The sequence below is a fragment of the Papio anubis genome, chromosome 1 (assembly GCF_008728515.1).
Source record: "Papio anubis isolate 15944 chromosome 1, Panubis1.0, whole genome shotgun sequence".
NCBI classification, from domain to species: Eukaryota; Metazoa; Chordata; class Mammalia; order Primates; family Cercopithecidae; genus Papio; species Papio anubis.
In genome coordinates this window covers 82507030-82519969 of record NC_044976.1, presented here as the reverse complement: position 1 = coordinate 82519969, position 12940 = coordinate 82507030, and the positions used below count along the sequence as shown (strand labels likewise).

Here is a 12940-nt window from a genome sequence, read left to right as displayed (position 1 = left end):
TCTGCCCGCCTCGGCCTCCCAAAGTGTTGGGATTACAGGCGTGAGCCACAGTGCCGGGCCCTTTTTCGTTTTTTTCTAAGTTGTTTTGGCTATTACTGTTTCTTCACCTTTCCATATAAATTTTAAAATCAGTTTACCTATGTCTACAAATATAATCATGCTGGGAATTTATGTGGATTCTGTTTATTGGAAGAAATGACATCTTAACTATATTGAGTTTTTCAATCCATAATCATAGCATGTCTCTTCATTTACTTGGGTCTTCTGATTTCTTTAATCAGTGTTTTATAGTTTTCAACATACAGATCTTGCACATAATTTTGTTAGATTTATACCTAAGTATTTTAAAAATTGGAGCTATTGTAAACAGTTCTTTAAAAATGTTTTGAGGTAAACAAAGCACTGGGAAGCTCAAACTGGGTGGAGCCCACTGCAGCTCAAAGAGGCCTGCCTACCTCTGTAGACTCCACCTCTGGGGGCAGGGCATAGCCAAACAAAAGGCAGCTGAAACCTCTGCAGATTTAAATGTCCCTGTCTGACAGCTTTAGACAGATCAACGGGACAGAAAGTTAACAAGGATATCCAGGAATTGAACTCATCTCTGCACCAAGCGGACCTAATAGACATCTACAGAACTCTCCACCCCAACTCAACAGAATATACATTCTTCTCAGCACCACATCGCACTTATTCCAAAACTGACGACATAATTGGAAGTAAAACACTCTTCAGCAAATGTACAAGAACAGAAATTATAACAAACTGTCTCTCAGACCACAGGGCAATCAAACTAGAACTCAGGACTAAGAAACTCAATCAAAACAGCTCAACTACATGGAAACAGAACAACCTGTTCCTGAATGACTACTGGGTACCTAATGAAATGAAGGCAGAAGTAAAGATGTTATTTGAAACCAATGAGAACAAAGATACAACATACCAGAATCTCTGGGACACATTTAAAGCAGTGTGTAGAGGGAAATTTATAGCACTAAATGCCCACAAGAAAAAGCAGGAAAGATCTAAAATTGACACCCTAACATCACAATTAAAAGAAGTAGAGAAGCAAGAGCAAACACATTCAAAAGCTAGCAGAAGGCAAGAGATAACTAAGATCAGAGGAGAACCGAAGAAGATACAGACATAAAAAACCCTTCAAAAAAATCAGTGAATCCAGGAGCTGATTTTTTGAAAAGATCAACAAAATTGACAGACCACTAGCAAGACTAATAAAGAAGAAAAGAGAGAAGAATCAAATAGATGCAATAAAAAATGATAAAGGGGATATCACCACCGACCCCACGGAAATACAAACTACCACTAGAGAATATTATAAACACCTCTATGCAAATAAACTAGAAAACCTAGAAGAAATGGATAATTTTCTGGACACTTACACTCTCTCAAGACTAAACCAGGAAGAAGTTGGATCCCTGAATAGACCAATAACAGGCTCTGAAATTGAGGCAATAATTAATAGCCTACCAACCAAAAAAGAATTCACAGCCAAATTCTACCTGAGGTACAAGGAAGAGCTGGTATCATTCCTTCTGAAACTATTCCAATCAATAGAAAAAGAGGGAATCCTCTCTAACTCATTTTATGAGGCCAACATCACCCTGATACCAAAGCCTGGCAGAGACACAACAAAAAAGGAGAATTTTAGCCCAATATCCCTGATGAATATCGATGCAAAAATCCTCAATAAAATACTGGCAAACCAAATCCAGTAGCACATCAAAAAGCTTATCCACCATGAACAAGTGGGCTTCATCCCTGGGATGCAAGGCTGGTTCAACACACGCAGATCAATAAACGTAATCCAGCACATAAACAACCAAAGACAAAAACCACACGATTATCTCAATAGATGCAGAAACGGCCTTTGACAAAATTCAACAGCCCTTCATGCTAAAAACTCTCAATTAAATTCGGTATTGATGGGATATATCTCAAAATAATAAGAGCTATTTATGACAAACCCACAGTCAATATCATACTGAATGGGCAAAAACTGGACGCATTCCCTTTGAAAACTGGCACAAGACAGGGACGCCCTCTCTCACCACTCCTATTCAACACAGTGTTGGAAGTTCTGGCCAGGGCAATCAAGTGGGAGAAAGAAATAAAGGGTATTCAATTAGGAAAAGAGTAAGTCAAATTGTCCCTGTTTGCAGATGACATGATTGTATATTTAGAAAACCCCATCGTCTCAGCCCAGAATCTCCTTAAGCTGATAAGCAACTTCAGCAAAGTCTTGGGATACAAAATCAGTGTGCAAAAATCACAAGCATTCTTATACACCAATAACAGACAAAGAGAGAGCCAAATCATGAGTGAACTCCCATTCACAATTGCTTCAAAGTGAATAAAATACCTAGGAATCCAACTTACAAGGGATATGAAGGACGTCTTCAAGGAGAACTACAAACCAGTGCTAAACAAAATAAGAGGACACAAACAAATGGAAGAACATTCCATGCTCATAGATTGGAAGAATCAATATCATGAAAATGGCCATACTGCCCAAGGTAATTTATAGATTCAATGCCATCTCCATTAAGCTACCAATGCCTTTCTTCACAGAATTGGAAAAAAACTACTTTAAAGTTCATATGGAACCAAAAAAGAGCCTGCATTGCGAAGACAATCCTAAGCAAAAAGAACAAAGCTGGAGACATCACACTATCAGACTTCAAACTATACTACAAGAGTACAGTAATCAAAACAGCATGGTACTGGTACCAAAACAAAGATATAGACCAATGGAACAGAACAGAGTCTTCAGAAATAATACCACACATCTACAACCATCTGATCTTTGACAAATCTGACAAAAATGAGAAATAGGGAAAGGATTCCCTATTTAAATATGGTGATGGGAAAACTGGCTAGCCATATGTAGAAAGCTGAAACTGAATCCCTTCCTTACACCTTATACAAAAATTAACTTAAGATGGATTAAACACTTAAATGTTAGACATAAAATCATAAAATCCCTAGAAGAAAACCTAGACAATATCATTCAGGACATAGGCATGGGCAAAGACTTCATGTCTAAAACACCAAAAGCAACGGAAACAAAAGCCAAAATTGACAAATGGGATCTAATTAAACTAAAGAGCTTCTGCACAGCAAAAGAAACTACCATCAGAGTGAATAGGCAACCTACAGAATGGGAGATAATTTTTGCAATCTACTCATCTGACAAAGGGCTAATATCCAGAATCTACAAAGAACTCAAACATATTTACAAGAAAAAAACAAACAACCCCATCAAAAAGTGGGTGAAGGATATGAACAGACACTTCTCAAAAGAAGACATTTATGCAGCCAATAGACACATGAAAAAATGCTCATCATCACTGGTCATCAGAGAAATGCCAATCAAAACCACAATGAGATACCATCTCACACCAGTTAGAATGGCAATCATTAAAAAGCCAGGAAACAACAGGTGCTGGAGAGGATGTGGAGAAATAGGAACACTTTTACACTGTTGGTGGGACTGTAAACTAGTTTGACCATTGTGGAAGACAGTGTGGCGATTCCTCAAGGATCTAGAACTAGAAATACCATTTGACCCAGCCATCCCATTACTGGGTATATACCCAAAGGATTATAAATCATGCTGCTATAAAGACACATGCACACGTATGTTTATTGCAGCACTATTCACAATAGCAAAGACTTGGAACCAACCCAAATGTCCATCAGTGATAGACTGGATTAAGAAAATGTGGCACATATAAACCATGGAATACTATGCAGCCATAAAAAAGGCTGAGTTCATGTCCTTTGTAGGGACATGGATGAAGCTGGAAACCACCATTCTGAGCAAACTATCGCAAGGACAGAAAACAAAACACCTCATGTTCTCACTCATGGATTACACAGAGGACTACATTCAAACAGGTTCTGGACAGCTGTATGCCTACTCAACCCGGCTGTTCACCATTGATTGCATCAGCATCCCATACACATGGAACTACACCGTTTTCTATGATTAGGCACGGGGAAAAATGCCTTTCTTGGTTGAAACACTTCATGCATCCTCTGTGGAATCTGACTATAACCAGTTAGAAGAGACACTGCGTTTTAAAATTCATGCTTCAATATCCAAAGGAGATCGCAGTAATCAGTGCCCCTCTGGGTTTACCTTAGACTCAGTTGGACCTTTTTGTGCTGATGAGGATGAATGTGCAGCAGGGAATCCCTGCTCCCATACTTGCCTCAATGCCATGGGGACCTACTACTGCCCCTGCCCTAAAGGCCCCACCGTGGCTGTAGATGAAGAACTTGTCAAGATACTGATGAGTGTGCTTTGGGTAGGCACACCTGCCACGCTGGTCAGGACTGTGACAATATGATTGGATCCTATCGCTGCGTGTCCCATTGTGGAACTGGCTTTTGAAGAACCTCTGATGGGCTGAGTTGTCAAGATACTAATGAATGTCAAGAATCCAGCCCCTGTCACCAGCTCTGTTTCAATGCCATAGGAAGTTTCCACCTTGGATGTGAACCTGGGTATCAGCTCAAAGGCAGAAAATGCATAGACGTGAACGAGTGCAGACAGAATGTATGCAGACCAGATCAACACTGTAAGAACACCCATGGTGGCTTTAAGTGCATTGATCTTTGTCCAAATGGAATGACCAAGGCAGAAAATGAAACCTGTCTTGATATTGATGAATGTAAAGATGGGACCCATCAGTGCAGATATAACCAGATATGTGAGAATACAAGAGGCAGCTATTGTTGTGTATGCCCAAGAGGTTATCGGTCTCAAGGAGTTGGAAGACCCTGCATGGATACTGATAAATGTGAAAATACAGATGCCTGCCAGCATGAGTGTTAGAATACCTTTGGAAGTTATCAATGCATCTGCCCACCTGGCTATTAACTCACACTCAGTGGAAAGACATGCCAAGATAATGATGAGTGCCTGGAGCAGAATGTACACTGTGGGCCCAATCGCATGTGCTTCAACAGGAGAGGAAGTTACCAGTGCATCAGTACACCCTGTCCACCCAACTACCAACGTGATCCTGTTTCAGGGTTCTGCCTCAAGAACTGTCCACCCAGTGATTTGGAATGTGCCTTGAGTCTATATGCTTTGGAATACAAACTCATCTCCCTCCCATGTGGAATAGCCACCAATCAAGCTTTAATCCGGCTGGTTGCATACACGCAGGATGGAGTGATGCATCCCAGGACAACTTTTCTCATGGTAGATGAGGAACAGACTGTCCCTTTTGCCTTGAGGGATGAAAAGGAGTGGTGTATACAACACAACCACTATGAGAAGCAGAGACCTACCACATGAGGGTCTGAGCCTCATCCTACAGTGCCAATGGGACCACTGAGTATCAGACCACATTCATAGTTTATACAGCTATGTCTGCCTATCCATACTAAGGAACTCTCCAAAGCCTATTCCACATATTTAAACCACATTAATCATGGCAATCCAGCACCCTTTCAAATTACCGTCTCTTGAACAGTTGCAATCTTGGCAACTTGAAAATGGTGTTACACTCTGTTTTGTGTGCCTTCCTTGGTACTTCTGAGGTGTTTTCATGATCCCACCATGGTCATATCTTGAAGTATGGTCTGGAAAAGTCCCTTATTATTTTATTTATTACATTGGAGCAGTTATTTCCCAAAGATTATTCTGAACATCTAACAGGACATATCAGGTTTTTAGTTGTGTAGTACCTAAGATCATTTTTCTGAAAGCCAAACCAAACAACAAAAAACAAAAACAACTGATTCAAAGTCAAATAGAATTTTTGAGCATTTGACTATTTTTAGAATCATAAAATTAGTTACTAAGTATTTTGATCAAAGTTTATAAAATAACTTATGGAGATTTTTGTAAGTATTGATACATTTTAATAGGAGTTACCTATGTTCATTTTAAGGAGAAAAACACAACTCATTTTTAAAAATATAGTACAGCTACTAGAAGTCTTGTTTGATCAGTGATTTTATGAGATCAGCTGAACTACTTATGATAAAAGTTTTAAAAAATCGCTTTGCCCTCATGACAATTGTTCATGGCATGGAACTTTAACATTTTAATATAAACTTTCATCCAGTTATGTTCATAACTTTTACATTCCAGAATTTTTTTTTATTTTCCTGTCAATTAAAACAATTTTTAAAGATACCAGTGGGACAGGTTTGTTTTATTAAAAATCTCATATGTTCAAATTAACATAAATGTTAAATGTCAATCCACTGTACATGGTGGTAATAGACTAAGCAATTGCCAAGATGTATTCTATTTTTATGAAATGTATATATATTACCCTAGTGTACATTTTCTATACAATATCTTGATGGACTCTTTTACAAAATTATTTTATTAAAAAACAATATTACACTAAACAATGTTTTATTAGATTGGTGCACAAGTAATTGTGGTTTTCACCATTACTTTCAATGGCAAAACCCTCTATTACTTTTGTACCAACCTAATATATTGTGCATTGCTACTATATATTATTTTTATATATTACTTTTGCTAAACTCAGTTTTAGGAGACTTTCTTTTTGTAGATTTCTTGGAATTTTCTATGTAGGCAGTCATGTCATCTTTCAACAGAAACTATTTCTAATCTGTATGCCTTTTATTTATTTGTCTTGTCTTATTGCGTTGGTCAAGAATTACAGTGCAGTGTTGAACAAGAGTGGTAAGAGTGAACATCCTTGCCTTATTCCAAGTCTTAGGAAGAAAGCATTCAGTTTTTCATCATTAACTACTACAATGTTAGCTGTAGACACTGTTGTGTAGATGCCCCTTATTGAGATTTTTCTTTTTATTCCTGGGTTAGCAGAGAGTTATCTTAGAAGGATGCTGAATTTTACTTAATGCGTTTTCAGCATTTGTTGATAAAACCATGTGGTTTTACCTTTTTAGTCTACTAATGTGGTGGGTTGCACAGATTAATTTTCAAATATTGAACCAACCTTGAATTATCAGAATGAACACCTTTTGGTCTTGGTGTAATATTCCTTGTATATATTGCTGGATTCAACTTACTAATATTTTATTGTGGATTTTTCTGTTTGTGTTCATAAAGATATATTGTTTGGTAGTTTTATTTTCATGTGCCATCTTTGCATGATTTTGGTAGCAGGTTAAGATTGGCTTCATAAAATAAGTTGAGAAGTATCCTGTCTTATATTTTTCCAGAAGAAACTGTGAGAATTGGTATTTCTTCCTTAAATGTTTTGTAGTTTTCCCAGAACTATCTGGGACAGTGTTTTTCTTTCTTTTTTTTTTTTTTTGAAGATTACAAAAACTAATACAATGTCTTCAATAGACATAGTATTATTGAGTTATCAATTTCATCCCAAATGAATATTGGTAGTTTGTGTCTTTCAAGAAATAGTCTATTTCAACTTTCAAGAAATGGTCATTTCAAATGGTCAATTTCAAGAAATGGTCTAAGTTGTCAACTTTGTGTGAATAAAGTTGTTTCTAATATCCCCTTAGTACTCTTTTAATGCCTGTGGCATTTATACAACATTACATTATTTATTTTGTTGGTCAAATTATTCCACTTTGACCATGGGAATTTCCATCAATTTTCTCCTATGTCCCTTTGATATGCCTCCATCATTGTGTATGTGTGCATGCATACATACATGTGTATGTGTTTGAGCACTTCCTTACTTTCTAGCACTACAAGATGCCCCATGCTCACTTTGTGTATTTCCTGCCCCAGCCCTAGAATCAGGCATTTCTCCAAGGAGCCTTAGTTCCTTTTATTGGAGAATGGTCTTAGAAATCAAGATCTGGGAAGTGGGTACATTCATCCACTGGGGTGTTATTGCTTCTAGGCCCTCTTTTCTGAGAGCAAGGAAATATATGTGTATACTAACATTTGCATATTCCCTTATCTATAAGTATTTCCATATGTAACTGTGTCTATAAGCAAAGCATAAGTTCATTCTGGTTTCCAGCTCTAATGCATTACTACACGATTTCTTCTAGCTGCCTCCCCTTGCTTATCTGTAAATCCTACTCCCATAGAGAGAAACCTGGCTCCCACCACCCACCATCAACTTATTTACTTGTTCAATTTCAGTATATACATATAGAAATATCAGAATTGTTAACCTGGTAGGTAGGTTAACAACTTTATTCCCATGGAAAACAACTTTATCAACTAGAGTACAGTACTCCTTTGCCTCCAGTCTTACAGACTTCACTTATTTGCAAGGTAACTTAAGTCAACACATTTTATCTCCATTTGCTTCAGTAGGTTGTTTCATACATTTGTACTACAGTTAGATTATTTTTGCATCTCCTGCATTTCATCCTGAGATCCATCAACCTTCTAAATGAGGTTTTTTAAAGTTTGTATACATTAAGACTTGCTCTTTGTGCTGTAAACGCTGTGAGTTTGGACAAATGCATAATGCCAAGTATCCAATAATTTTACAACCCTAATTAATCTGTGTTTCCCTGAACCTTGGCACCCAATGATATTTTTTACTATTGCTGAGTTTTGCCTTTTCCAGAATGTCATATAACTGCAATCATGAAGTATACAGACTTTTCAGTGTTTTTATCACTTAGTAATATGTATTTAAAATTTATCCATGTCTTTTCATGGCTTTATAGCTCTTTTATATAATTCAATAATATTTGATCATATGAATGTATTAGTCTGTTTTCATGCTGCTATAAAGAACTGTTCGAGACTGCGTAATTTATAGAGGAAACGGGTTTGATTGACTCAGTTCAGCATGGCTGGGAAGGCCTCAGGAAACTTACAATCACAGCAGAAGGTGAAAAGGAAGCAAGGCACCTTCTTCACAAGGTGGCAGGAAGGAGAAGTGCCAAGCAAATCGGGGAAGAGCCCCTAATAAAAAGAGCAGATTTCGTAAGAACTCACTATCATGAGTACAGCATGGGGAAAACCACCTCCATGATTCAATTACCTCCACCTGGTTTCTTCTTTGACACATGGTGATTATGGGGATTACAATTCATGATGAGATTTGAATGGTGAAACAAAGCCTAGCCATATCAATGGATATATCACAGGTTGTTTATCCATTCACCTACTGAAGGACATTTTGGTTGCTCCCAGTTTTTGGCAATTATGAATGAAGCTATAATGTGCAGTTTTCATGTGCAGGTTTTCGTGTGGATATTGTTTTTAAATCGGTTAAATACCTACAAGTGTGATTGCTAGATTGTGTGGTAAAACTATACTTGATTTTTCAATAAATTGCCAAACTGTCTTCCAAAGTGGTTGTGCCATTTTTGTTACCACCAGCAATGAAAAAGAGTTTATGTTGCTCTGCATCTTGTCACATTGGCAGTCAGAGGGTGAGTGTGCGTGTGTGTGTGTGTGTGTGTGTGGCTTTAGCCATTCTGGTAAGTGTACAGTGGTATCTCATTGTTTTAAATTTGCAATTTGACAAATAATATTGAATATATTTTCATATGCTTATTTGACATCTATATCTTTAATAAGATGGCTGTGCAGATTTTTGTCTACTTTTCATTGGGTTGTTTGTTATCTTAGAATTGATATTTATTTCATATATTTCACCAATGACTTCATCTGGTCCTGATTATTAATTATATTATACTAATTATAATATTAATTAATTATATTATATTAAATTATTAATTATAATTTTTAAATAATTCATTCAATTTATAAAATCTATAGAAGCATTCAGATACATTGACACTTATGTAAGTTTTGATAGTTTGTAGGAATTGGTCCATTTCATTTATCAAATTTTGGGGCATAAAGTTTTTCATAGTATTCCTTTATCTTTTTAATGCCCAAGGATGCTTCAGTGAAGATCCAGCTTTCATTTCTGATATTGGTAATTTCTATCTTCTTTTATTCTTCCTTACCATGGCTAGAATTTTATCAATTTTATTGATTTTTTTTCAAATAACTTTTAGTTTTGTTGACTTTATTGATTTCCATTTCAATAATTTCTGCTCTACTTTTTATTATTTCTTTTATTTTGCTTGCATTGGGCTTAAATTGCTTGTTTCTCTAGTTTTCTAAGGTAGAACCTTTTGTTACTGATTTTAGATCTTTCTTCTTTTCTAGAATCTGCATTTAAGGCTATAAATTTTCCCCTAAGCACTGCTTTTACTAAATTGCAAAAAATTTGATAAATTGTACACTGATTATCATTTAGCTTAAAATATTTAAAAATTCCTCTGGAGGCTTCTTCGACCCATGTGTTATTTAGAAATATGTTCTTTAACTAATTTCCAGCTTTCTTCCTGTTACTGATTCCTAGTTTAATTCCACTATGGTCTAAGAACATACTTTGCATGATTACTATCTTAAAAGATTTATTAAAATTACAGCCAAGAATGTGGTCTATCTTGGTAAAAGCTGAAGAAAAAAAATGTATATTTTGCTAATGTTAAATGGAGCATTTAATGAATGCTAATTACATCAAATTGATAGTGCTGTTCAGGTCAATTACGTACTTACACTGATTTTTTGCCTGCTTAATCTATATCAATAATTGAAAGAGGAGTGTTGAAGTCTTCAACTGTAATAGTGGAGTTGGCTGTTTTTCCTCTCACTTCTGTCAGCTTTTGCTTCACGTATTTCGATACTTTGTTGTTAAGTTCATATATTCAGGATTGATAAGTCTTTTTGGAGAATTGACTGTATGCAATGCTCCCCCGACCTTTTTAAATCCCTGATTTTTATTGCTCTGAAATTTGTTTTCTCTGAAATGTATATAGCTACTTTAGCTTCCTTTTGGTTAGTGATTATATGGTATATCTTTCTCCGTCTCTCTCCTTTTTACCTTACCTATTCTTTATATTTAAAGTGAGCTTCTTACAGACAATGCATAGCTTGCTTTAAAAAATCATAAAAGAAAAAATGAAGGTAAAATAAGTATTTATTCCCCACTGGTCTAAAAGAAACTTTTAAAGTAACAATAGTAACAAAATACTGGGTGAAAATTTCAGTATGGACAAGGAAAATGAATAACTGCTATGTCATAAGAGATGGGACAAAGTCTTGCTTTTCTAAAATGAGCTTCGTTTTTATCCACTCTGAACTGTCTTTTAATGGATGTTTACAACATTCACATTTAAAGTGACTACTGACATAGTCATATTAATATCCACCTAGTTTGTAACTGTTTCTAACAGTTGACTTTATTCTTTCTTCCCCATCCTATTTGTCCTCCTCTTCTGGTTTTAAATGAACATTTTATATGATTCTATTTAATCGTGTCTCTTAACATTTCAGTTATACCTCTTTGTAGAATTTTTTTTTAGTGGTTGTCCCACAGTTTGCAGTATTCATTTTTAACTAATCTAAGTCCACCTTCAAATAGAACACTATACTGTTTTCTTTGCAGTACATGTACTTTGTAACAGAGTATTCCCAAATACTTTCTACCATCTCTTATAACATTGCAGTCATTCATTTCCCTTGTCCATATGGTATTATTGGTAAGAACAAGAGGCAGAAAAATTCTAGGCAGAAAAGGGCGGGGTCCCTGGCTAAGGCCCCACCCTCAAGCCTGGAAGCATGGCCCAAAGTGAGAACATACATTCCTGTTTTCCCGCTTGAATGTTGCCTTTTCCAAAACCACCCATGGCCAGCCCTGTGCCAAATCCTGTATCCATAAAATGCCCTGACCCAGCTGGCAGAGGAGAAGCAGCCAAATGTGGAGAGGAGAAACAGCAGCTGAAAGTTGGAGAGAAGCAGCCTGACTTCAGAGGGATGGCTTGACAGTGGGACTTCAGAGAAGAGTCTGGTCGGAGAGACTTCAAGGGGAGAATACTTTCCCACTCCATCCCCATTCCAGCTCCCTTTCCCACTGAGAGGCACTTCCATCAGCAATAAAATTCCCCACACTTACTATCCTTCAATTCATTCATCCAACCTAATCTTTCAAGGCTATCACACTCTCTGACCTTGTGAAAAAGCAAAGGGTACACTGACCTGTTAAACACGTAAGCCATCCATGGACGGCAAAGTCAAAAGAGTGCTGACTGTAACACTACTTCTGGGGCTTTGAAGGGTTGCAGGTACTCCCTCACTAGATGCTGCCATGGCCCGCATGGAGTTTGGCTCCTGCCAGTGTCCAGAAGCACTCGTCTTGGCTCCTGCACTGGCTCAGCTGTGCTCCCCCTCCTGCAAGGGGTAAAGTGCAGCAGATCTGAGCGAGTGAAGCCAAGTGATGCCAAGTGAAGCTGGCCAAAGCAGCCAACTACCTCCAGCACCAGCACTCCAGTTCCCCCCCACCCCACCACAAAGGTGTCAGGGAAAACTTCCTGTTTCATTATCACCCAGTACGTTGTACCTACTGTTACTTTAAACAGTTTCTTTTAGATTAATGAGGAATAAGAAAAATAAAAGATTCTTATTTTACCTTCATTTTTTTTCTTTTATCATTATTTTCCTTTCTTTATGTAGATATGAGTTTCAGGTCTGTTGGCAATGAATAACCATAGTATTTGTTTGAGAAGGTATTTATTTTATTTGTCCTTCAGTTTTGAAGGTTAACTTCACAGATATGTAATTATAGGTCAGTGAGTATTTTTTTTCTTTCAACTTTTAAAATATTTTGCTCCACTCTCTTCTTGCTTGCATGGTGATGAGAAGTCTGCATAATTATTATTCTGTTCTTCTATAGGTAAGTTTTTATTTTCCCTTCCATGCTCTTGCTTCTTTCAAGATTTTTTCTTAGTTTTTGGTTTTCTGCAGTTTGAATATAATGTGCATAGTTTAGTTACTTTATCATTCATTCTGCTTGATATTTTTTGAGGTTCCTGGATCTATATTTTAAAGTCTGTCATTGATTTTGTAACATTCTTGGCCATTATTACTTCACATATTTCTTCTTTCTTCTTCTTCTGGTACGCCAATGATAGATAAATTATATACCTTTTAAAAATGTCCCACCAT

The 12940-nt window shown here is 36.7% G+C and overlaps 1 protein-coding gene and 1 pseudogene across 2 annotated transcripts in view; one reads left to right on the top strand and one right to left on the bottom strand.

Moving 5' to 3' along the window:
* Positions 1-12940, bottom strand: part of PRKACB (protein kinase cAMP-activated catalytic subunit beta) — a 166308-nt gene that overhangs the window by 92751 nt on the left and 60617 nt on the right. The gene's annotated exons all lie outside the window — the stretch shown is intronic.
* LOC108584046 lies at positions 3802-5836 on the top strand (annotated as a pseudogene).